This window comes from Coloeus monedula, assembly GCF_965178545.1.
Source record: "Coloeus monedula genome assembly, chromosome: 4".
In the NCBI taxonomy this organism is placed as follows: domain Eukaryota; kingdom Metazoa; phylum Chordata; class Aves; order Passeriformes; family Corvidae; genus Coloeus; species Coloeus monedula.
In genome coordinates, this window is record NC_138784.1 from 7,281,558 (window position 1) to 7,309,218 (window position 27,661).

The 27,661-nt window shown below is 41.3% G+C and overlaps 1 protein-coding gene across 5 annotated transcripts in view; it reads left to right on the top strand.

The window, feature by feature from the left end:
- Window positions 1-27,661, top strand: part of SOX5 (SRY-box transcription factor 5) — a gene marked incomplete at its 3' end in the record, with an annotated part of 288,287 nt that overhangs the window by 37,040 nt on the left and 223,586 nt on the right. The window lies entirely within an intron of this gene.

Here is a 27,661-nt window from a genome sequence, read left to right on the forward strand (position 1 = left end):
CCTTGCTAGTATTGTAGTGTCACTATTTTGTGTTTGGGCCCTTCACATAGAATACTGATACATTTCTAGAAAGGGCGACAGGTGCAAGGAAAGGTATTGGAACCCCAGGACTGAGACACCTCGACAAAGCTCTGTAGTGAACACGCTTGCATGGCTCTTGCCTATTTACAAATTGGCTGTAACTTTTTTGTTAGTCCCCCACTTTGATGAGGGCACTAATAATTTCACTAGAAGTGAAGATAATAAACAGACCTGCATATTTGAAGGCTTTTAAAAAGGCATTGCAAAATAGGTGCTAGTGTATTCTCATAAAAGCCTTCAACAGCTCCACAGTGGTATTTAAGCCCTTACAGCTCATTATGCATATGTAACAAGCCCTAAGTAAAAAGCCTTAGGGATTATTATTTCTCATAGGACCAAGTCACTGGATATTCACTGAAGCTGCTCTCCTAGACAGAATAACTCATTGATCCTGATCAGTTTTCCTTCGTTTTTTGGGCTAATGCTTAAGCTCAGACAGTGGTTTGGAATACATAATTTTAGTTTGTGTTATTGCAACTTTATATGAAAAAAGAACATCATTGGAGAAATTACTCATGGGCAGACAATATCATTATCTTTTCCGAGCTTGTTTATTTCTCATCCTTTATCTTATGTTTTATGGAGATGAAATTCATTAATATAACAGTTCCAGCCAGTGGAATATTAGGGTATGTAACTAATGTGTGGGCTTTGCTATACTTTGGCCTATTTTAAGAGAGTGTTTTGAAGATAAGTTGTTTCTGACAACATTTAAGTCAATAGATAAACGTGTGATGGCACCAGTAGTGTAGAATCAGACGCTAATGAAATAAAATCTTACTGTTTTCTAAGGAGCCCAGCAGGAGTATTTCAGCTACACCTCACTGAAACACTTAACTGCTCTTCAACTAATTTTAACTAACTTCTTTGTTCATTTATAGTTTCTAAGAACAAGAGGTTAGCTGATCATCTAGTGTAACTTCCTGATATGAAGGCTGTATTTAATGGCAAAACAGTGTTCTGTCTTTTTGCAGTACAAGATACTGAATCATGTGGTGTTGTAGATAGTCTTGCTGTAGCAGTGACACACTGCAGGCTTACCCGAGACAGTGTTTGGGGGGTTGTAAGGGACTAGTTTTGTATTCATACATATTTAAGAATATTGCCAGTCTGTATGAATGTAACACTTTGGCAATATCTTTTAGTGAGGACTGTGTTGTAAAAATCATGACTCAGGTAGATCAGAAAGGATGTAGCCTATATGTCTCCAGGAAGAAAGAAGGGATCAGTCTAAATGAGTAAAATGTACATAATCGCACCCTCTGCTGTTGTGGTATGTAGGTATCAGAAGGAAATCACTGGATAACATTTAGATGACTTCAGTTCCTGTGCTTAGCAGTGACAAAAATAATTTCCAAAGGGCATTCACTTTTTAGCATTGCAGAGGACATTTTTATACTGTTTGAATTGACATTCTGTTGTTCTACAGTCAGGCCTGCACACAGCACCACAGAGTGTGGTCTGATACAGTTTTATTGATAAAGCTCCAGAAGCTTCACACTTCCTGACTTACACTTTTGAAAATTTACCCTGTTGCACTTTACGAAGTTTTAACAACTACCAGCTTGAGACAGCTCAAAATTCTGGATAAATGTTTGTAAGAGGAGGGCAAAATTCCTATAAAGACGTCTTCAAACATAATCAAAATTGGCAAAAATCTGCAAAGCCCATCTTCCCATCAAAGTGAACAGGGTGTTTCTGAGGATATTGGAAGTGCAGCCAGAGAAAAGATAGTGCAGTGGACACCAACTGAAATGCAGGAGGATCCCTGTGAACATCAGGAAATGCTTTTGTGTGAGGGTGACTGAGCATAGGAACAGGTTTCCCAGGGAGGCTGTGGAGTCTCCCTCCTTAGAGATACTCGAAAGTCATCTGGACATGGTTCTGGCTGACTCTCAGTGGCCTTGCTTGAACGGGGGGATTGGGCCAGGTCTCCTCTGGAGATCTCTACCAGCCTCAACCAAGGCAGGGGTAACTCTGTCTCTGTCTTTCTCTTGATAGAAGAAACTAGATACTTATTGTAAGTAGGAAAACTCTTTTCCTGATAAGAAAAGAAACAATAATGTATCAGACTTAAAGCAACTGCTCAGTAGAAAATAAAAGACAAATGATTTGACCTAGAATATATCCGAGAGTCCCCTTAGGACATTCATAGCAAGCCATAAGCTTTGCAGGGAAACACTTGAGGATTACAGTATCAGTCAATAGCTCTTTTGAAGAAACCTATTAAGGCTACAGAATTTGGATAGCACAAATAGTTGTTAGCTCATCTAAGTTACAAAGGTTTATTTTATTTGTTTCTGTTTGCCTGCCTTTATGTTCTATTTGTCTGCTTTTGCAACTCTCGAGACCACTGATCTCACCAATGTTGTCTGTGTGCTAATTTCTGAAAATGAGAAATGTCAAGGCTAAAAGTACTGATGGAAGTATACCACAGGCATGGTGTGTTTAAATCAGACCATTCTTTTTAACTACAGAATATCAATGAAATGCTGGATGGGATTTAAAAAAAAAAAGAAAAAAAAAAAAAGTACTGAACAAAAGGTCAAACGGGTAAGCTATAATTTTGCCACTCTCTAGTTGTTCCACACTGATGACTGTGACTGTACTGGTAGCCCACATTTGTCCTGCCCTTTTAGTGGGATTTAGAATTCATTTTCAATAGTACTTTAAAATGATAGGAAATATTTTGGTGCACTGTTCAGTAGCTTTGTTGCTTCACAGTAAAAAGTTGTGTTTCTGTGGTGAATGAAGTTACTCCTGTGTAACTTGGGAATAATATTAAGAAAAGCAGTACTACAGGTCAAAGAGCTTTACCGACACATTGCTTTGTGCTTTTCCTCCCCTTGTCCGAAATAAAAGGTTGTTTAATGCTTCATTTGAATTCTCTTATCACATCCATCCTGGCCTGCGTTTCACCTGTTGGTCTGGAGTTGTCAGCATATGAATGGTAGTGGATCAGAACAACAAGCGGCTGGAGCACTTAGCTATTATTCAGAACTTCCGAGGAGAATGGAAATCTGAATGCATATAGCTTTTTAAAAAGTCAAATAGGACTCTAATTATACTGAGCTAAAGAATGCATATTTAAAAAAAAAAAAAAAACACCAAACCCTCACAGTGGTTTTAGAGAAATTTTAATTTCCAGTGTACCTTTGAGCATCAAGCTTAGGATAAGTTATTGTGATGATACAATGCACAGTGTTGTGAACACCAGTGCCTTTACTGTGCCAGCTCTAATAATGAGAATTTCATTGTTTGGGGAGAGCAGTCTCCTACACTCTAGACAAAAGTGTAATTACTTTTGAACGATGTGGAATGTGCTCAGTTTAATAGCATGGAGAATAGATTCACAAAGATTCAGATAAAGCTAGCTTGGAAGCCATATGTGCAGTGTGGCAGTATGAAATTGTTAGCAGGCACCATAATTACAACACACACACGCGCGCACGCACACAATTTCACAGTTTAAACTATAAACTGTAGTTTTTGTAAGAGATAGGCTTATCTGAACAAGACTAGTTCAGTTAAAACAAAGGAGAAATGGTGATAAGTTTGCATTTGTATGATGTTCTTTCCTTCCTCTCTTAATGCTAAATTGATATTTATAAGATGGTGAAATTACATTGTTGCAAACATTGCATTTATAAATGTCATCACAAAAGCACATGGAAGCAGTTTCCACAGATACAATTTCAGGCTCTTACCATACTTTGATCTTTACACTTGCACCATTTCAGGGAATCACTATTGTGGGCTGCTAGGAAAGGGAACAAATGAAAAATAATCAGTCAGGACCTATCAAAGAGCTGTAGAAGTTGCCTACTGCATTGTTTAGTCCAGACCCTGGAAAACTGTCTGCAGTCCTGGAGAATCAGCTGCAATGGAAACAGCTTTGATGATTCTCCTATCTGCCTGACAAGTACCTTGCATTCAGGTTAGGCCAATCTGCTTGTCCTCCTTGTCATGATCCGTATTCTCCCAGATCTCCAATCCTGTCCTATCCATGTGAGTCATGTTTACATTATTTGCCAGCTACTTGATGTGGAGGTCCTGTCTTAGACACATGAAGAAACAAAAAACGTGTCTTCATTCTTCAGGTGAGTCAGGGATCAAAGCCATAGTGCAGTGCAGCAGTGTGCTTTTATGGAAGTTCCCTCAGTTTACTCAACCATCTTCTCAACACAGTGACTTTTGCATACTTGTAGACATGGAAAACCAGAGTGGGTACATTATTCCCAGCAGAAGGCAATGGGCAGAAACACTGGCTGAAGTTTGAGATGACACTTTGGTGTTTTGATCAGACTTTGAAAGGTCCAAAGGTTGGTTAGGGGGCATTAAGTAAGTAATGAAGTAAGAAAACATTTTTTCATCCCCAAGCAGGAGGGTTAGAACTACATTTAAACCAACAACTTGACAAATCAAGACCAGGCTTATAATATATAAATTGCCTGGAATACAGGATGCAGATGACTGTAGTTTCTAAAGGCCATGAAGAGAAGTGGAAACAGCAGTTGTTTGTTTTTGCTGAAGATCATCTTACTGTGAAGCAGTCACGTTTTTAATGGATTCATTTGAATGCAGTTAAGCAGAAAAAAATCAACAGAAAAGTAAACACCTTTGTTTTATGGAAGTGCTGGGAACTGTATGTGTCCATTGTTTGCAAGTGGTTATGTGCCTAGGCATCAATTCATTGACTTCATACTGGAAAATATCTTCATTTAAACTTACTGCATAAATACTAGTAAAATCTAACTCAAGTGAGTAGCTGAAAAATTGTACAGAAAAAAGACAGGTAGAACTGTGTAAAGCCCACATTTGGTATGAATATTCAAACCAGATGGTCTCTCTTATGAGGAAGAGAAAAGAGCTATTAAATGCCCCATCAGAAAACTATGTAAGCAAAAAACTTGGTCGTCTTTCTAAGCAAAGGAGATAGTGCAGATTTGAAACAAAATTTTGAAGTTATCAATTTGAGGAGCACTGGTGAGGACAAGGATATGGAGAAAGTCCCACTAGGACTGCAAGACCAGTTTATAGCAACAATCCAAAGAGACTACATTTAAATGTTCCTACTTCTTGATACATCTTTTGCTTCCAACTGTCACTCCCTAGGTGTAACATAATACAGGTAGGATCTATGGGATCTTCTCCATCCTCTCTGAAGTCAAACAATAGCTGTGGACTTTGTGTAGTTTCGGCAGTCCAGGTCTGTCCCCTGTGGCACTCTACCAAAATTTATTCTGAAACTGTACCTTTTCTTTGGTGACAGTGAATCTTTCTGGTGTTGTAGTGAGACACAAACTCTGCTGCCAGTTAAACACCCAATTCTCCATGGTTCTGAAAAGAGAAGTTCATAGAAAGGTAGTTTTAAGTTTTTGTGCTTTTCCTTTCAAACAATGAGTGTATGTCCTTTGGCCGAGCTTCTGCACCATTGAGAAGCTTTTGGCCTTGGGCTGTCAGTGTAACTATTACCAGAATAGAGAGCAGCATACCAGACTTCCATACTTTTTATCTGACATATGCCTTAAGGCAAGGCATGTGGGAATCCCAACTTGTCAATGTTTTACCCCCTACATAGCACAAACTCCTGCTTTTGCACACCACCTTGACTCATTTTTGCTTCAGTAGTTTTTAATTCATTTTAAAACTTCCAGAGCAGTTTCCCCATGTGCTTTCGGTTTGCTCCCCACGCTTTTCAAATTCACATTACTTACTCTGAGCAGCTGGTGTGGCTTTCTCCCTTTCTTTTCACTGCAGGTGCAAATTTCTGTCTATTTCCAGCCTTATAAGAGCCAACGTTACTCTATCAGTTTCTGTCTGCAGTTGTCCTCTGAAAACCTTTTTCTGCCTTGCCCATTTTCTTCCTCTGCTTGTAGTCATATTTACCTTAGTCATTTTTATTATTTAATCCATTCTAAAGTCTTTTAGTAAATAGCTCATGTGAAGACGTTGCACAATAAAAAATAAGTGTTGCATTATTTGCTTGGACAGAATGTCAATAAACTAGAGGATAGTTGGGTTTTGATATGCAGATCTACTTTCAGTAGAGATATACCGAGCCTGAAAGGCATTGTGAAGTGTTGGTCATGGTTTCTTGAATTTCAGGGTTGCAAGGAATCCCTGTGGTTATAAACTCTGGCTCCTAGAAGTGCCAGAACCTTCTGCTGCACTCAGTAGTCACAGTCATGTTTTACGGTCTCTCTCACTGTCAGATGTTGGTGTCCATAGGAAGTTACCCACTGCCGTTAGGATTTGAAGCATTTCTTTGTTATCTGTCCTTTCAATGGACGAGTGATGTGCTCATGGTTTTTGCATTGTCTCTTTAAGTATTATTTTTCAGGTCATACAAAATTCAGTTGGATTAGGCTGTGCCAAGGCCAGCTTGCTTTCTCTGATTTTTCTTGCCACTGCTAGTGCTTTTTCAGATTCACCAAAAGTAATGATGGTTTTAGTGGGAATGAAAATGTGGCTCCAGGCAGTTGCTGGCATTTAAAGTGTCCTGTCATCCAGTCATCTTTTTTCCCTTTCTTGGAGCGAACTGCTTCTTCTTCTCTTAAGTACATCAGTGAAATACCACCGCCTTCTCTGCTGTAATAAAAGGGGTTATTAATTTTCTCTAGAAATTCATGGCTGAAGAAGGACCTTTGGCAAATCAGACTGCAGATTTCAAAATATGTTTGCTTAAGAATGGGCATCTACCCTTGGGTGGGTCAGCTCCTAAGATGTGTTCAGAGACCTCTCTTCAAGAGGAGATTGATGTGCTGCAATGTTTCTGAACCAACCAATGTTCCAAAGTGTTTAAAAGACAATGAAATGGAGGAAACAAACTTTCTTAAGTAAAAAGAGTCCTTTATGCCTGGGGTAGCAAGCTTGTCTGAATAGTTTGGCCGGCCTCATTTCCAGATTCTCTTTAACACCCTGAAGTTCTTTGTTTCTTTGTCCAGTTTAGCTGCAGTTGTGTGATCAGATAAGGCATTTTTGCTCTTTGCAAAGGAGAAGTAGAGTTGATGAATCCCATGAATTTAGCATCACTAGATAAACCAACGAAAGTAACTGAGTGGAGTTGTGCCCAATTTAACTCAGGATAGCTTTTTCAAGAGCAGTGTAAACAAGACCGTAATTATACATGAAAATAGTCTGCTCCGGCATCCTTTTTTATGCTTTTAAAACTGAATCCACCTCAAGGAAAAAAAGAGCTCTAAAAATTAACTTTTTGTAGTTTGTACAGGCAGCAAGCAAATTACATAGATTGTCTAAAACATAGACCAGTAAAATCTAATATCAGACTGTTATTATCTTTATTTATATTGTACCCATAGCATGATTTATTTTTATAGAGACAGAAAAAAGAAACATTCCTGCCCCAGAATGCTTAGCTTATGACCCTGTTCCTGCAAAATAATCTGGTTGATTGGAACCTAATGCTGATGGTAGCAAGAGGAAGGGAAGGAGAGGTCACTGGCTATAACTCCTTCTGCACATAGCTTTTTGTAGGATTGGAGTTTGATGACGGAAAATAAGAAATATTATAGCAAAAGGTAAAATCCTTCTGACATCTCAAGTCTGAATTACTGGGGTAGATTGTATGTGTGTCTCTACACTAAGTCATGTCAGAGGTGGAAGCTTGCATTGCTTATTAATATTGCTAGCCAGAAATAATGCAAAGCATCCGTGCTTCAGACTCTCCTCTATGCTGATTTTCAGATTGAATTTAAAGTGTGTGTTTCATCTCTGTAACTCTGAAACTTTCCTCTTCCCCGTTCTTTTCATTTTAAACTGCTGTAGTTGTAATCAGGAGATCTGCTCAGCTTTGGATCCATCTGTGTTCAAAGGCAGCAGTATTTGCTTAGGATGTGCAGGTTTCCAGAAAACAACCAGATACAAATGCAGAGCTTAGCATTTAGGATTTAGAGCTCTGTTAGGAGCGAGTTAGTTTCTTGTACAATTTTCAGTTAAATTTACGGAGTCTCAGTGATCAATTTCTGGTGATTATTAGTGTCTTGGTGCAGCATGAGGACATTTTGGCTTTTTCTCATAGAGGAAAGAAGTTATTTCTTCTCAGAGAATGGACTCGGCCACTAACACATCATACAATGCCATGTCAATCTTAATGTCTTTTTTGGGACGAAGATTCAAGGGCAAAGTCTGCTCAGAGTATGTGTTTCGGAAGTGTATGTTCAGAAGTGAGCTAGTAAATTTAGGTTTAACTTTATGGTTAATGGAAGGAAATAGGGAATAGTGGAGCATGATTCATTTTGTCCTAACATATCTTGTAAGTAGGTCAGGGAACTCACACCCTAGAAGTGCCTATTTTTCTTCATCGATTACAGCTGGAGCTTAAGGTGTTAAGCTCAGCTCTTGATCCCTATAGTTTATAAATCTGTGGTTAGATAACTTCAACCAAAAAAACCTTGACTGAGAGGTAGTTACCTGGCCAGAGCATTTCATAATTCATTGTTCATAAGTACAAGTTTGCTATATAGTGCTTAGCGCTGTTGGGAATAGAAAATATTCTGCATCTCAGAGCTCAAACCACTCAACTTGAGTTTGTGGCCTGCATCTGACTAATGATAGAGTGTGAATCCATGGTATATTCTTTACTTTTATAAATATAAAATCTGCAAATACCTCCCTTTTTTTTTTTTTTCCAAATTTTTAGATTCATATTGTCTCGACATGGACAATAGCAGAGTGTGGGGGAGAGCAGATGGATCATTCACAATAGTTACATGTATAACACTTGGTTAAATTGTCTTTAAACCAATTTGATAAACTCCACTGGAAAACAGTTTTTGGAATTTCATATATCTACAAGCAGAGTTTCAAATAGTGCGATTCAGTCCTACAAAGAATACATCTGTGGCGGATGATGTACTTTTCCTGTTTGCTTGTGGCCAGTGTAAACTTAGCTTTTGGGCAGTGACCATAGCTTCAGTTTTGAAGCTGTCAACATGAGTATTGGGTGATATATTGACACAGGGCCACAGTGAATTCCCGAGCTTTCCTTGTGAATAAAGTAATTTGACTGAAATACTTGCTTTTATATTTAGGACCTGTATCTTTTTATTGCTGTGTAAAATATCACAAAGAGTTGTTGGACTTGTAGTTTGATAAATATTAACAGAGATGGCAAGTTTTCGGTTTACTGGGTGAAATAAGACGTTATTTCCAGATTCCAGGTTGTTGATTTATCATGGGCAATAACCCTTCTGTTGCCTATGGCTGTGCTAGTGCAGTAGAAATTATACTTGTCCTTCATCCGTGATTGTCTATGCTCTATCAGAGTTTCCACACTCACGGAGATTATCGAATGCCATACAGTGAGATTGGGGTTCAGTTCACCAAAGTTTAGGCACATAAAATTTAGGCGTTTGGGCTGTCTTCACAGTTTGTGGAAAAAGATAACCACCCTTCTAGAACAACATTTCCAATCTTAAAATAAGCATTCAGGACAAGAAAGATGAATTACCCTCTGAAAGTGCTTGTCTGTTGACTATAGAGGGAGCCTTGATGACTAGTTTAGACTAGGTGTCTAATTTGGGGCTAAAATTAGGTGAGAGTAATCCCATTCACAGTACATGGTGTTAAAGAAATAATGCATGTTACTGTGCAAATATTATCTCATATTTCTGTAGAAGTAACCATGTTCAAGTTCATCCTTTTGGGGGGAGGGGTTGGGGGGTGTTGTGTGTGAATATTCTATCAGAATTCTTTTGTAACCAGTACTTGATGGTGTTTAGTGGGGTTCTAAGAATTGGATGTTCCCTGAAAGCAAACCTTTTGTTTGTATCTATTTAGTAGTGTTAAGTTCAAATAATAAATGCATTGGTTGGCAGCATGTATTAGAGAATAAAGTAATACGGAACACCTTAAAAGGGCAATTTTGGGAGGATTCTCTAAGTGTTGAATAGTGGCATTAATTCTAGTGGGTTTCCCCTTTAAAATTTAGGGAATTACCAAATGTTGTTAGAAGTTCAAATGCTTAATGAAGCATTTGTCGGTCTTAGTATCAGCTGCAATGAACATCAAATTTTATTATTCAATTTAATTGATTACAGAGAATGTATGTAACCTGTTAAAGATTTGATTTAGCCTTGCTTGGTCATTTTTGCAAGTCCAAATGCCATGCATAGGCATAGTCAATAGACCTAGCAATGTATTAGTTCAGAAACTGTAGTTAAATTCCAGCCTTACTCTGTAGAAACCTGCCTGCTATGTGTGTTTTTATTCTACTTATGTCCTCCTCTGTGTTTAATTCAGAAAGTGGGTATATGTACATGTGCACAGCTTCACATTTTGGCACCACGTTTGGTATATTGTGTGCTGTGACTTGTATCGTGCCTGCAGGCCATAGGAAAATGACACAAATTAAATGTGAAATAGAAGGAGACATAATTTAAAACTTCTATGTTCTAGAGATGCAGTATGGCATCTGAGAGTTGAAACATATTGCAAAAAATTCTCCCTATTTCCCCAACAAGAAGCCCATGTTTTCAGCTGTGTAGGCTGCTGGAGACACAGGCAGCTTCCTTGGCTGTTTGCTGGGAATAGCTGTCACTGTGTTTTATTTGAGGCACTATCATGACCACTGCTACACATGCTCTGTCTCCTTCTCGTTCCTGTCTTAACTGCACAGGTCAGTGTTCTGCTCTGCCCTCTTCTGTGGTTCTGTAATTATATTTACTTTACATAGGCATGTGAGTTCCCTTTTCCCTTTTACATATGTTGTTTTGCTTCATGCTGAGAAAACTCCACAGCCTGACAGGGCGCTTTTTTTCTTTCCTTTTTTTTTGAGCGCTCCAAATTCTATCCAGCTTTAAACTCTTATGTTTATAACCCTGAATATCTCTAAAATGTCTTTACCTAAAACACTTTATGGTTTTATTACCAGGTTTATGCCAGTAATAATATTCACATCAGCTTTCTTAGGGATAATCTTTAAGCAGAACCTAGCAAGAAAGGCTTTGAAAACTATCATTCCCAGGAACGCAAATCTCGGAACATGAAACATCGGTTTAATCGCCCTCTCTGACAACTTAACACGACAGATTGAAAAATACAAGCCGATATGGAAGTGGGATCAATGGATTATCAAAGTCCTAAACATCTTTTCTTGGGGGGGGGGGCGGGGGGAGGCGGGAAGCTTTGGGGTCCATTGGCATGCGTAAAACATGAAGTTTGCATAGCTTACCACGGATCCACTGCTGTCTGACTGGCAGGGAAGTTGAGAGGGAGAGAGAGAGATTTACATGAGGGAACTCAGGGGGCTTTGTCACGGCAATTGTATAAAGTGATATACAGTGCAAATCGACTCGAGCATGTCCCTGGATAGCAGGCGGTTTACAGCCTCTTCAAGCAGAGATTACTGCTTTATCTTGTCATACTAAATTAACGTGGCAGCACACTGTTAAACAGTGGTGACCTCTTCATCTGTGGAAATTGCTGCCTAGAGGAGAGATGGTATTTAAGACTCTCTCTCTCTCTCTCTCTCTCTCTCTTTTTCTCCCCTCCCCACTTTTTCTCCCTATCCTCTTCCCTTCCTCCCTGTCTCCCTCTCTCTATCTTGGGTTTTTGGTTTTTGGTTTTTTTTTTTTTTTTTTTGCTGTAGGGCCCTGAGGCATTTTTGGGTTAGGTTGTAACATTAAAGACAAAAAGAAAGAAAGAAGGGGGAAGGGAGAGGCTTTTAACATCAAGGTGACAACAGCTATGTGTTAATTGGGCCTTTGTTGTTTGATTAATAGCCACTTTGGTGTAGAATATTAAGACAGTTGTTTGGACAACTTTCTAAAAATGACATGTCCTTTCAGTAAACTGGGATTAAGCGACGTTCTCTGGTCTGCACATTTTAACTCCTTATTGTTATTGTATTTAGTCCTAAGATTGCTGCTCTTTCAGAGTGAGCATTCCATCCAACACTCCTGGCACCATCCTCGGCTGGCATGGAATGCCACAGCTCTCTCCAGGGGCACTCCAGGGAGCTGCTCTGGGACTGGTGTTATTGAGGGTCAGGGTGATGAAGATATCTCTGCGGCGTGGTTGAGCTCTTCTGTTGGGCTGTATTTTAGAACTGAATAATGCTCTGAGAAATGCAGTTGAGTGGGAAAAGGGAAACAACCATTTCATTGGGCTGGCAGTGTGATACAGAAGAGCAGGAAAATTAAATTTCATGTTCCCATCTTTTTCAGTAAACTGAGTCAGTGAAGGAGAGGATGACATTTCTTCCTTAGACCAGGTTTTCTCTTCTTGATTTTTCTGTTTACTGTGCAGTGCTTCACTGTGGGTCCAATCCAAAGCTCTTTGAAGTCACTATAAAGACTGCTTTGTCTTTAATAGGCTTTGGATCAAGGCCCACATGACCTTAGGCAAATTATTGCAAATCAGTGTTATGAAGTGCTTGGAAATTTGCAAGCATACATGTCCAAAGTATTAATTTTTGATATACTTTTAAAAAACAGTTGGGAGGCCAGGTGAAGTCAGCTTGGCCAGCTTGGCCTTTGAGATACCTGTATGTGCTGAAAATGGAAATGTTATGGGTGCATGTTTGGGTTAAGGAGGCTTTCTCTACCTCTTCCCATGCTCTGACTAATGAGTGTTTAACAGGTTCTCTTCCTATGCTGTTGGGAATGCCAGTTGACAAGAGAAAATGCTTTCACTTCAGAAACTCAGCACTGACTCTGGGATGCCATAGGACTTTGACTACTTCAGTCATATGAAGATGGCTGTAGAAATTTAATGATATGAGATGGAAAAGGAGTTGAAGATGATCTATCATGGATTTTTCCCTGCTGGAGACAATTGTTCCTTACTGTGAATTTTTGAGCTGCCACCTACACAAAGATTCATGCAAAATTCTGTGCGTTTTGTATGTAACATTTTCAGATGCAAGCTTTTTTTCACTTCCCTGGGATGCCAGCACAGCTTATTTTTGCAGCAGAATATTTGCCATTTCAGATGCAATGTATCTGTGAACACTGATGTTATCATTGTTTTCTTTGGTTGAATTTTGAAGGCCATTGAGCTAAGCATTTATACTAGAGATATGGAAAGGACTGACTTTCTGATTTATTATTTGTAGAAATCAATGTGTTTGATAATTTATGTACAGCTTACAGAGGCCACATAAGTGGCTCATGAATCGATCAGCAGCCAGCAAGAATGAAAGCTAACGAGCTCGTTTCAATAGCAAGTTGCTCATTAGCAGGTAGGCTCACTGATCTTTCAGGTTTTCCAGTTCAAAGTCACATGCTTTTTCCATGTTCTCGGAAGAAGTAGTTTCCTTGCAAAGAACAGAAACAGAAAAAGAAAATGCTGCAAGGGTTTGAACATTTTCTCATCACTTTGACATAAATGTTTACAGTAAATGCTTGATGCTGGGCTAGAGGGGCAACCTTCTAATGGTCTCAGCCTGTGTCCGTCACTGTAGTGACATCAACTTCCAGCCTCTGAAATTGAGTTTACTAAGGAATTAACAGTATATATGGGAAGAAGAGGATAGAACCCTCTTCTGTGCTTCTGCATAGAAATCTCTACATTCCCAGCACAGCCTTTTCAGTCCAGATTTCCTCCATCTCAGAAGCCATGTGTGGGATGCTAGACGGTAAGCAGGATGTCCTTTCCTCCATTCCCAGTCAACACTGTGACCCATCCTGGTTAGATAACACCAGGCCTGTGTCTTCCCCTCTCCTGGTAGTATTTGATTTGAAACACTTCTTTGAAACACTTTGGTGCTTCCAGGAGGATTTTTGTGGGGTGTATACAAAAATGAGCTAGTTTAGCTCAGTTGTTACCCTTCTTGGTAGAGATACCAAGCACTGTAAGAACATGGGAATCAACCTCCCCCTAGGAAGTACTCTAAGGGTCAGTACTGAGAAGTACTGTAGATTTTATGTTCTAAGGCTCATGAACATGCCTCAGAGCAGGAAACTGGTTTAGCTTTGTGCATTAGTAGAGTACATTGGTGTCCAGCACTACAATTTTTTTTTTCTTGTAGTAAAGAAGCAAATTCATTTTTAGTCTTTTTGAAAAGTAAACTCACTGTTTTAATTACCAAACTTCTGATAGAATATTCTTGAATCCTTATGTTGCTTGTATATATAAGTATATATGTAAAAATATTTAGGTGTATATATACAAACACATGTATTTCAGCTATCTCCTGTAGACATGAGGAATACACCACTCCTGATCAGACTGAAAAAAACAGTTTCTTGACAGAGTTGCCTGAGGCTCCTGCAAAAGAGGGACTCTCGAAACATATTTTTAAAATATTTTTAAAATAGACAGATTTTCCAAATCTCAGGAATAGATTTTCAACTGCCTGATTTGGCTTGAAATGAGTTGGCTGAATCAGTTTCTTTTTCTTTTAAGTAAGTCTATAAAGCTTTGATGAATCTGGATCATTGTTTAGCACTTATCTCATGAGTAAAGCTTGAGAGGTTTGGCTTGAAACTTACCAAATCACATCTTTGGAAAATGGCCCAAGCCTATTGATTTATCTTAAAAAAAAAAAAAAAAATCCAAAGCAAAACACAACTAAAAACCCCTGATCCAGCTTAGTGAGTAAGTCCCTTACAGATCTATAGAGCCCCTACTGAATGAGCACATCTATTTCTCACCATTTGTCAGCCTTGCACTTTATGGAACTGTAGGGCTGAGAGGGATTGGGAGAGGTCATCCAGTCCCAGCTTCAATCCAGGGATCAGCTGTACCAATGTAATATCTTTCAGGTAATAGTCTGACTTCTTGAAGTTACTCAAGACAGGAGACTTAGAACCTCCTGGTCTGTCTGGCCCAAGGTATTGCTGTCTCTGCCTTTAGAAAGTAACTCCTGTGTAATCTTTCCTGCATCAGTTTTCTCTCATTAATTCTTGTCCTAGCCGCTGCAAGCATAAGGAAATATGCTCTTTTCTACCATAAATGTTTTTGTATTTGAAGAGTGATACCACATTCCCTTGTCTCAAACTTTTCTTTCAGTATATGGAGCTCTTGTCTCCACCATTTTTTTCTAAAAATATTTTACTTTTTTGCTGCTTCTCTGGAACTACTTACAGTAGAATCTTTCACATTTTAACAACTGTGTCTCCTGCTTAAAAACAGATGCTTTTCCATTAATGACAGTGATGTCTGCAGCAGTTGCATCTGAGATGCTACTGAAAATCTCTAATCCCAAGTGAAAACAGACTCTGGGTGGCTCAGACACCATTTTAGAACTGGTGCTGTGTAGATTTGTTCAATTAACTTGCAGTTAAATCCTCTCTCATGCATCTTCTGATGGAAGGAAGGCTTTGTGTGCTGCTCTCCTTTGCATAGATACCTGGCAGAGGACAAGTTTTGGGGCTGCTTAGCTTTGCTGAGCTCTGAGTGCAGAGCTGTCAAATAATGAAATGGATTCTAGTGTCTCCTGCATATCCAAAGAATTGCCAGTAAAGTCTGACTACAGAATATTTTCTTAGTGGGTGGAGGAAAAAGAAATGTTGAGTTTCAAAGACTAGGAGTTGCCAGGGAGGAAGTCTTCGAAATTTAAGGCATTTGATTGGGAAATCAGTGGGAGAAAATAAACATTAGACCTCATGGTATCAATTTTATGAGTCATATTTAAAAAGTATTCAGTCCCCTAAACATGATTATTTTAATATGCATAAGGTAAAAAGTGTGCAAAAGATTTAAGATCATAATGCATTTCCTTTTATTATCTTTAAGGAATAAATTGTTTGTACGAGCTTAAATAAGGTAACTAATATAATGAGGATTATGCTTTTCTGTATGTTATGAATGTAATAAATCCTCTGTTAAAAAGGAGCTATCAAGTCAATCTTTCACTTTATTAGATGACATTTAGTAGAAATTGACCTTGATGTCAGTCAACACTTCTGTTCCTTTTACTGTGTTTTGGGCTACTTGATAAGAGAAAAGCCTCTTCTCCTTAAAATGATTTTTTTTCTCCCTTGTCTCTTGATTTTTACATTTTGGGGCTCTTGCCTAGTGACCACCAGAAAGATTGTATGAGCCAGCTGGGTGAGCTCTTTGTGTTCGTGAACTTGATGCATTTTTACAAAGTAGTGAAGTAATCTGAAAGGGAGAGCAAAGACATGGAAGGTGGTTCATTTGCTGCACGCCACTGCTTTTTTTGGAGCTCTGCTGTAATAACTGCAACTTCAGTGGTAAATACCTGGTGATTCTTCCCACCTGTGCATCTGAGAGAGGCTGGAGATCAGTCTGGGGTACAGTGCAATAGAGGGGTGTGCTATACTGCCAAAGGAAAACCAGTATGCAAGACAAAAGGGCAGTGATGGACAAAATTACGAGTTGATCATAAGAGAATCTTCATATAGTGAAGCTGTTTTCTTTTCACTCTCCCTCCTGACCATTTCCAGCATAGGATTTTGAACAAACTTTCCTGTCTTTGGAAGTGCAAAGTGCTTCTGCAGTCAAAAAGTCAAAGTAGTTGATGGCAGATGACAGCTGCTGATGAGCAGCTTCAGTGTGGAATTTGGGTAGAATGTCACAACATAAAGATGTAGAAATTTTACAGAATTTACAACCACCACATGTCCTGCAGTAAAAGAAATAAAGTTCACATGGTGGTATGAAAATGATGGTCACCTCACCAGACAGGAGTATTGGGAACAGGCGTCATCCTTGGCCTGTAACTAAAAGTGCAAAAGAGTAGATAGGGCCAAACATCTCAGAACCCTTCTGGATTTTCTGCATGCATTTCTAAGGGAAGTCTTTGAAGATTCCTGTAAATACAGGATATTAGCATGTATTATTGCTGAGCAAGAAGATGGAAATTTAAAAAAGAACAAAAAAAATAAAAAAAGAAAGCTCAGAGATTTTGTCAAAGCTGATGTGAATTAAGGGGCAGTCCTTTAAAATGGATGGCTCTGTTAAAACTGACTGGAGGACTTGTCCCAGGAATTGTGGTAGGAAGTAGCTCTTCATCACTGGCAAAAGATCAGTTTGTACTGTTACAGTTTCCTTTTTTTTGCTTCCAGATTTATCAGTTCTCTGTCGGATAGTCTTTTGAAGTGTTTTGATAAATAATTGTACTTGTGAAGGTTAATGGAGTGTCAGTCCCTTATTTACTCTCAAGTCAAATGTAGTGCACGCTAGTCAGAAGTGTAGCTCATGCTTCATGACCAGCTGACCTTAATGCTTTAAAGTGTGGTTATAGTCAGATAAATGACTGTAAAAATGACATTAAAGGGTCCTATGTTTTCTGTCTTGCTGTGGCTTTCAAAGTCAAATGTAGTTGCATAAAAATATGATATTTCTGTTAATTGCCTATAATGCTATAACTTCACCCAGAGTTTGAAAATATGCTTTTTTTTGCTTCACATCATCCCTAGTAATAAACACTTTGCAAATGGTACTTAACTATTTTGTTGGTAATATGTCTGCAAAGCAGAGTCCAGTTCCTTCTTTTGTAGCTGTATTGAATCTTCAGTGCTGAGGGTAGTTAAAAAAAACAGTCAATAAAGCAAGCAGATAGACATGACTCAGAAAATACATGGGGAACAAATATGTTGAATATAGGTGACATTTTAAAGTCCAACTGTTCTGTTTATCCCCATACACAGTTGGACATTCTCCTGTTACAGAAGCAGAACACAGATACTTTCATCTGAACTTCTAGTAATCTGTGTCAATCTCAAATTAATTCATCCTTGCAGTCAGAAGAACAATCAACAATTTCCAAAGCTGTTTTTTACTGTCTGTTTTCCAGTTTATTTTCATTAGTGTCTTCACTGTATATTGGAAGTGTTTCTTTTCAGTAGTGCTTAAACCCTAAAATAAAATTTAAGATGAACGACTAAAATTTGAGGGATTTTAGCAGCTAATTCTGGCTGTGTTTTATTTATCACTGTGCATAATCTGAGCTCTTAACTTACTCTGTTACTTCCAAGGAAGAAAGTTTTACTTCATATTGAATAATAGCTGACATGAAAATTAATAAACACAAGGGCTTGAAATCAAATGTGTTCAGGAAGTGCGATTTCTAGAACAGTTTAGTCTTCTGAAAATGTGATCCCATTGTTCATTGAAAATAAATTGTGGAGTTGTACTAGTTTGAAAACAAACTAGTGGGAGACACCAAGTCAGAATAACAATTTAATAGGGAAATAAAAGGAGGGGGAAAGAAAAACAAAAAAACCCAATAGAAGCGGATAACACTGGGTTAAACTGACAGAGTTAAGATACAACCTGGCACCCTGTTAGTCAGGGTGGTGGTGGTGGTCTGGTAGAATGGTGGCTGCAGTCCTCCCGAAGTGGCAATCCTGTAGGAAAAGGAAGGGTCTGCTCCTCCTCAGAAGGTCCAATGGTGACTGTGTAGCTCCTGTCCTCTGGAAATCCAGTGGAAAGGTCTCCTCTCTGGTTTTCAACCTCAGCTTATATCCACGCTGGGATGCTTGGTTCCTCCCTCTGGGTGGAGCATCTCACAATGGGGTAATGAGTCATAAGGCCAGGTGTTGATTGGGCTCATTAACAGATGATAGTCCAGAGGGAGTTATCTATGAGTCATGCGGCAGGACAATGATGGGCCATTAACAGCAAGATAGTCTGGGGGAAGGAGGCAAGGAAACACTGCCCCACCTGATTTCAACGGCTGATGGGGATGGTAATAGAATACACTGCAACCCAGGACATTATCCACCCCTTATTCTATTACCATCTACATCATCCCAAATCAATACCTTCTTTAAACTCTACACACACATATGTATATATATATATATACACACAATGAAACCCTACGCACCGTTCTCACCTAAGATTAGGTCTCCTTGCGGTACACAATGGGTTTCCCCATCTTTTTGCATTACCCACCAAGTGCAACCAGGTCCTTGAGCAAAGACAATCCCACGGATGGGTTTGCCTTTGCCTGAGGTGGGATTGATCCAAACAGTCTTTCCTAAAATACCCCTCAGGTGTACCGCAGGGACTCTATCTCCATCCACTGTGTGCAAGGGTTCAGACTCGGCGGGACCAGCTCGATTGATGGACCCTCGGGTATTGACCATCCAGGTGGCCTTTGCTAAGTTCACTTCCCAATTTTTGAAGGTCCCCCCACCAAGTGCCTTTAGGGTGGTTTTAAGTAGTCCATTGCAGCGTTCAACTTTTCCGGCAGCTGGTGCATGATAAGGAATATGATATATCCATTCAATACCGTGTTCTCTGGCCCAGGTGTTGATGAGGCTGTTCTTAAAATGAGTCCCGTTGTCCGACTCGATCCTGTCAGGGGTGCCATGTCTCCACAGGACTTGCTTTTCCAGGCCCAGGATGGTGTTCCGGGCTGTAGCATGAGGCACAGGGTAGGTCTCCAGCCATCCAGTTGTCGCTTCAACCATGGTCAACACGTAGCGCTTGCCTTGGCGGGTTTGGGGAAGGGTGATGTAATCAACCTGCCAGGCTTCCCCATACCTGTACTTTGACCATCGTCCACCGTACCACAGAGGCTTCACCCGCTTGGCCTGTTTGATTGCAGCACAGGTCTCACAACTGTGGATGACCTGTGAGATGCTGTCCATGGAAAGGTCCACCCCTCGGTCACGGGCCCATCGGTATGTTGCATCTCTCCCCTGATGACCAGAGGCATCATGGGCCCAACGAGCTAGGAATAATTCTCCCTTGTGCTGCCAGTCCAGATCCACCTGAGATACTTTCACCTTAGCAGCTCGGTCCACCTGCTCGTTGTTGCGATGCTCTTCATTAGCCCGACTCTTGGGTACGTGCGCATCCACGTGTCGAACCTTCACGGTCAGCTTCTCTACTCGGGTGGCGATGTCCTGCCAAATCTCAGCGGCCCAGATGGGTTTCCCTCTGCGCTGCCAGTTGGCCTTTCTCCAGCGATCCAGCCATCCCCACAGAGCATTAGCTACCATCCACGAGTCGGTGTAGAGATAGAGCCTCGGCCACTTCTCTCGTTCAGCAATATCCAAAGCCAGCTGGACGGCTTTAAGCTCTGCAACCTGACTCGATCCACCTTGTCCCTCGGTAGCTTGTGCAACTCGTCGTGTGGGGCTCCATACTGCAGCTTTCCACTTTCGGTTAGCGCCTACAATTCGGCAGGAACCATCAGTGAAGAGGGCATAACGTCTTTCAGTCTCCGGTAGCTCATTATATGGTGGGGCTTCCTCAGCACGAGTCACTTGCTCTTCCTCTTCTTCAGAAGATAATCCAAAAGTCTCACCTTCAGGCCAGTTTGTTATAATTTCTAGAATCCCAGGGCGATTCGGGTTTCCAATACGGGCACGCTGTGTGATGAGGGCGATCCATTTGCTCCATGTGGTGTCGGTGGCGTGATGCGTGGAAGGAACCTTTCCCTTGAACATCCAACCCAGCACCGGTAGTCGGGGTGCCAGAAGCAACTGTGCTTCAGTGCCAATTACCTCAGAGGCAGCTTGGACTCCTTCATAGGCTGCCAAGATTTCCTTCTCTGTGGGAGTGTAGTTGGCTTCAGACCCTCTGTAGCTTCGGCTCCAGAATCCCAGTGGTCGGCCACGAGTCTCACCAGGCACCTTCTGCCAGAGGCTCCAGGACAGACCATTGTTCCCGGCTGCAGAGTAGAGCACGTTCTTCACCTCTGGTCCTGTTCTGACTGGGCCAAGGGCTACCGCATGAGCGATTTCCTGCTTGATCTGGGCGAAGGCTTGCTGCTGTTCAGGGCCCCAGTGGAAATCGTTCTTCTTGCGGGTAACCAGGTAGAGAGGACTCACGATCTGGCTGTACTCGGGAATGTGCATCCTCCAGAAACCTATGGCGCCTAGGAAAGCTTGTGTTTCCTTCTTGTTGGTCGGTGGAGACATTGCTGTGATCTTATTGATGACCTCAGTGGGAATCTGACGCCGTCCATCTTGCCACTTTACTCCCAGGAACTGGATCTCTTGAGCAGGTCCCTTGACTTTGCTCCTTTTGATGGCAAAGCCAGCTTCCAGGAGAATCTGGATGATTTTCTCTCCTTTCTCAAACACTTCCTTTGCTGTGTTTCCCCACACAATGATGTCATCGATGTATTGCAGATGTTCTGGAGCCTCACCCTTTTCCAATGCAGTCTGGATCAGTCCGTGGCAAATGGTGGGACTGTGCTTCCACCCCTGGGGCAGTCGATTCCAGGTGTATTGCACACCCTTCCAGGTAAAAGCAAACTGGGGCCTGCATTCTGCTGCCAAAGGAATGGAGAAGAAGGCATTGGCAATGTCAATAGTAGAGTACCACTTCGCTGCTTTGGACTCCAGCTCGTACTGAAGTTCCAACATGTCCGGCACAGCGGCGCTCAATGGTGGCGTGACCTCATTCAGGCCACGGTAGTCCACCGTCAGCCTCCATTCTCCACTGGACTTACGCACTGGCCATATAGGGCTGTTGAAAGGTGAATGGGCCTTGCTGACCACCCCTTGGCTCTCCAGTTTGCGAATCATCTCATGGATGGGAACCACAGAGTCTCTGTCGGTGCGGTATTGCCGACGGTGCACTGTTGCTGTGGCGATTGGCACCTGTTGTTCTTCAACTCTCAGCAGTCCCACAGCAGAGGGGTCATCTGAGAGGCCAGGCAGTGTACTCAGTTGTCTGATATCTTCTGTCTCCACAGCGGCTATCCCAAAAGCCCAACGATGTCCTTTTGGGTCCTTGAAATACCCATTTCTGAGATAGTCTATGCCAAGAATGCATGGGGCCTCCGGGCCAGTCACGATGGGGTGTTTCTGCCACTCGTTCCCAGTTAAACTCACTTCAGCTTCCAGTACAGTCAGCTGCTGGGATCCTCCTGTCACTCCGGAAATAGAAATGGGTTCTGCTCCCACATACCTTGATGGCATCAGAGTACATTGAGCACCGGTGTCAACCAAAGCCGTGTATTTTTGTGGGTCAGATGTGCCAGGCCATCGGACCCACACAGTCCAAAAGACCCGATTCTCCCTTTCCTCTACCTGGCTAGAGGCAGGGCCCCTCTATTCCTGGTTGTGTTGCATGTTGCTCCCTTCCGGTGAATACGTTCCTGAGGTCCCTTCAAGAGGATCGGTCATATTATCATTCCGGTACCGTCTGGAGTTCTGTGTGCGAGAGACCGGAGCAATATTGACTCTAGATGCGCTTCTTGTGGTAGTTGTCCCTCTTTTTAGTTCACGTACCCGAGCTGCTAAGGAGGAGGTGGGTTTTCCATCCCACTTACTCATGTCTTCTCCATGTTCCTGAAGGAAAAACCAGAGGTTACCTCGTGGGGTGTATCCTCTCTCCCTGGTTGGGGGACGCCGGCTCCTAATGGCAGAGACTCTTGTTGGTTCTGGCGAGATCGGGTAAATCTCTTCCTTAAGTTCCTTTTTCAGTTTCTGATGGCCTTCTTCGATCAAGCTCCGGACTTGCTCAGCCAGCCTTGTTTCCACAGATGAGACATGAGTGCGAAATGGGGCTGTGACGGTGTCCTCGTAAATCCTCAGTTTGTTCACCAAGACGCCCACCCTGTCCTCGCCTTCCCTCCATTGCAGCGTTGCCAGGTAACGGGAGTATATCTCTGGTCCAAGGCGTGCGAACCTCAACCACATCTGTGATGTGCACTGGACACCATCTGGGCTCTTCGGAAATCTCTCATCTTCTGAGAAAATTATCTCCAGCACAGCCAATTCCCTCAGGCACCGGATACCTTGTTCCATTGTGCTCCATTTCCCTTGGTGCACCTGGAGGTCTTCTTTACAAAGGTACCTGTCCCTTACACTTGTAAGCAGTCGCCGCCAGAGGCTGAGAGTTTCTTGGGTTCTCCCGATCCCCTGGTCAATGACCACATCCCGGGACAGAGATCCCAGCTGCCTGGCCTCACTTCCGTCCAGAATGGTGTCATTGGCTGCAGCATCCCAGATGCGGAGCAGCCAGGTCAGGATAGACTCGTTTGTCTGGCGGGTGAATTCCCTCCGCAGGTCTCGCAGCTCACCCAGGGATAGCGACCGAGTGATGATCTCTGGCTCTGCCTCTTCTGCTGGGTGCGAAGGTCCTGCTGCATCCTCGTCAGTCACTATGCGGACTGATTTGCTTTTTGATTTCTTCTTCTGAACGGGGGCAACTGCAATCGGTTTAGGCTGTTCTGGTTCAGTAACAGTTTGTGTGGAGATGCTGACAGCGCCTTTGGTTTTTTCCTCCTCTGCGTCAGTCTGCGTGGACATAGACGCTGCAGTCTTGCGTCTGGGTTCTTTCTCCTCTGCATCAGTCTGCGTGGACATGGACGCTGTGGTCTTGTGTCTGGGTTCTTTCTCCTCTGCGTCAGTCTGCGTAGACATGGATGCTGCAGTCTTGCGTCTGGGTTCTTTCTCCTCTGCGTCAGTCTGCGTAGGGATGGATGCTGTCACTATGCTTTTGGTTCCTTTCTTCTTTGCGACAATCTGTGTAGACATTGTGCTTGTTGCTCGGCTCTTTTTTTTCCTCTCATCCTGGGGATGCTGTGCCATAGCTCTGATCCTAAGCATGGTGTACACAGTGCAGGTCATAGAGAAAAAAGAGAAGAGAACTGACAAGAAGATTATGCCATCCTTAACATCCACAGGGAACTCAATATTTTCAAAAACTGCTGTGTCCGGTCTGAAAGGCTGGAAAAAAGCATTCTTTAATCCTCCCCCCAGGGGCTGGGTATGATTGTTGAAGCCCCAGATGTAGCAGCCTAAAGTAGGACAAGCAGATAAAGTTGAGTATATATTCCGAATTATGTTCATTGTCTCGGAGGTTATCATGCAGTAGGCATAATAGACTAATAAAGCAAATTTTATACCATACCCTGGTCTACACAGGAGCATTGCAATCGGCAGATAGCTCCCCATGTGCGGAAAAATATAGAGAGCCAGGTACAAGACCCATGTAAGAATGTTGAACATCATAGTGAGTAGGTGGCTTCTACAATACGAAATTGTAATTCTGACTTTTCTCAGCAGCCAGCCCCACGTTGGGCGCCAAATTATGTACTAGTTTGAAAACAAACTAGTGGGAGACACCAAGTCAGAATAACAATTTAATAGGGAAATAAAAGGAGGGGGAAAGAAAAACAAAAAAACCCAATAGAAGCGGATAACACTGGGTTAAACTGACAGAGTTAAGATACAACCTGGCACCCTGTTAGTCAGGGTGGTGGTGGTGGTCTGGTAGAATGGTGGCTGCAGTCCTCCCGAAGTGGCAATCCTGTAGGAAAAGGAAGGGTCTGCTCCTCCTCAGAAGGTCCAATGGTGACTGTGTAGCTCCTGTCCTCTGGAAATCCAGTGGAAAGGTCTCCTCTCTGGTTTTCAACCTCAGCTTATATCCACGCTGGGATGCTTGGTTCCTCCCTCTGGGTGGAGCATCTCACAATGGGGTAATGAGTCATAAGGCCAGGTGTTGATTGGGCTCATTAACAGATGATAGTCCAGAGGGAGTTATCTATGAGTCATGCGGCAGGACAATGATGGGCCATTAACAGCAAGATAGTCTGGGGGAAGGAGGCAAGGAAACACTGCCCCACCTGATTTCAACGGCTGATGGGGATGGTAATAGAATACACTGCAACCCAGGACAGGAGTTAAATGCAGTTTGCTCATGGCGATCTTCTGAAACTCTTGCTGAGTTTTTCAGTGTTCTGGCCAGCTCCTGTAGAAAACAAATGTGCTGAAATCTGGAGAAGCATGTTGATAATCAATATCTTAATGGAAAAAAAATTTACAAAAAGATTGGGTATTTTAGGCAGTCCTCAGAAGTTCTCCATTCAGTCACTGGTAATGTAACTTAGGTATTGCTGTTGGACTCCATGGGCCTTCCTAATCCCAGGTTTTCTCCTTTGAAGGGGATGTTTTGGCTATTTTGGGTAACTGATTTATATACCACCAGTCCAGATGAGCGTGGGGCCAGGTTCAGACCGGTTCTGAACCTTTCAAATCAGATCCAGCTGCGTCAGACTGGTTCTAACTAGTTCAAACAAGATCCAGCCAGTTCAGACCAGTTCTGACTGGTTCAAACTGGTTCAAACACGTTTGGACCAGTTTGAACTGGTTGGATCCAGTTTAGATCAGAAGTTGCGGCGTCGTGTCGTAATATCTTTTGACCTCTAGTTTTGAAAGTTTCTCTGAACCTGAAGTTACAAGGCACTCTGTAATGTTTGAATAACAAATCAAATAAATCAAAGTATATTGAGAAGAGCATTATATAAATGTGTGAATGCAGCCTCCAGTACTGTCAGAGGTGCTGCAAGGAGGATTGGGTGCCTTTCAGAGGGACCGTTCTTAATGTGTCTTACTTTTGCCTCCTCGTAGCATACAAACAAGCTTCTTGCATAGTTCCCCTGTATAATGTCATGTGCATGTGATTTTCACTTCACAGGCAATTTATTTTTCAAATAAGTCATCCCCACATACTTGTACATCTAAAGATTAAAAAAACTGAAATAAAGAAATTTTGTGTAACTCTTTTGAATGTGCTTAAGTATGTATACTGTAAGTGTAGACACTCATAGACCAGAATAGAAGGGAAGAGGGAAATAAGAAAACCCTTCAAAATTTACTATAATTTCTTTTAATGTGTATGAATACATATATATATGTGTATATATATGTGTGTGTGTGTGTGTTTATAGATAGATAAATGGATAAAATCTGTGGCTCACACAACCAAATACCCTGTCTTTGTGTTCACCCCCTGTCTGTGCTCAAGGTCTCTATGTGCTCAATAGGAGCTTTTTAATTATTTTTCCCTGTTTGATGTTGCTGAGTATAATGAATGCATTGCAGAGAACTTTTTGTTAGAAACCTTCAGTACATCAGCTTAGTTCTGGTAGGCACAGTGATACCTGGTTGGATCACATTGTGAGACCCAATTTTAGTAAATTTAAGAGAAGAAAGAGAGAGATTTCGTAAAACCATGCTCTGTTAGTCAGGCAGTGCTTCCTCACCATAAAGCAGCCTTACATTCTTTCCAGTCAAAGTGGAGAAAATTGTGCCTTTCTTATTTGGGTTGGGCAATTCTGTGGGTTTTTCAGCATCACTTCATGATGACTGAAAACTACAGGGAATACTCAGAAATCAGTGATTCAAAGAGGAACTTGGAGAAGAAAGGCTATTTCCAGCAAAAGTTATTCATTCTCTGCTGATGGTGGATAGTTGGCTGTGACTGTAGAAGAATTGATGTTCCTTGGGGTTTTTTTGGTTTGTTTGTGAACATGACATACAACAATGCACAAAACTAATTGTTAAGGAGAATACATTGTGCATTTAGTCATCTACAGGAATCTGATTTCTTTAATGAAATGGTATAAGAGAATGAGAATGAACTGCTTTAAAGCTAATAAAGATCATTTGTATTACTCAGAATAATTTAGGTAAGTGATGAGAAAGGAGAGGGAAATTAGCATTTCTGTACAGTTTGCTTACTGTGTAGTTCTTAATCAGGAATGTCACAACATCCCTTGATATCATCTTATCACAAAGGTCTCTTCATAGTAGGCAATGTGTGTTGCTGACTGCAATTTACAGAAACAGAAGAAAGAATAACTCATCTGCAGAGCTAGAACAACTGTGAATTTGTCATAAATTAGAATTTATTAGGGTTTTTTTGCATCACTCAACCACAGTCTAAATGGTGAGGTCTGTGTACATTTTAAATCTTGTTTAAGCTCTGCTTGGGTGAGCTTTAGAATGGGACTTAAATGATGAAATGACATCATGCTGCTCTCTGGAGTAGAACATAATGTTACCATTTGAGGTGTAGTAGGACCCAGAAGAGTGAACAGGGAATTGGTTCTTGTTAACCCTTGGATGCTGAATGTGCTCTGCCTTTCCTGTGCTTTGGAACCCGGCAAGTCAGCTCATGCCATTTCCTGACTTGCTCTATGTACAATACCACAAAGGTATTTTGTGGGGATTAACTAAACAAATTCTGAGTATCTCTAACCCATATTATGTTTATATATCAATGTTATATTGATTGACTTTCATCATATTAATTTTTATTAATTATCCTGATATATTTGGCATTCTCTGATCAAATACCATCCTTTGAAGTGCACAAGATCCAAATAAGTTCGATTCCTACTCTGTAAACATGTTCTGTGGAACTGTCTTTCTGTGAAAGGATTTATTCTCTGTTTATAAGCACAGAATATATATATTCCTTTTCTTCTTATATCCTGTGGAATCTTTCCTCCAAAGGTGAGGAAACTACTTTGGTTTACACCAGAATTCCAAATTCCCTATCACTAAAATTGTGTAACAGTTGTAGATAGGAAGAAAATCAAGTTATAAAAGAGCAGAACAGGTTTGAATTTGGGAGGGAAAACAAGTCTGTTAATAACTGTTAAATAAGATTAAACCAGTTACTGCTTGGAAAAATCCTGTGAATTACTGTTTATGTAGTCATTACTTAAGAAGTGTAAGAGAGTTAGTAGTAGACAAAGCAATTGAAGTCTGTGAAAAGCAGGTAGAATAGAGAATTTAGGTAAAAGCATTAAATTCCTATTCTTATGCCATCTTAAGCTCCAGTGGAGACAGTGAAGCTATTTCTCAAGTAGCATTCCGTTTTAATAAAGTTATGTTTTCTGGCCATTCTTGAAAGTGAAAACTTCCAGAAGATTGCTTTCAGAAGA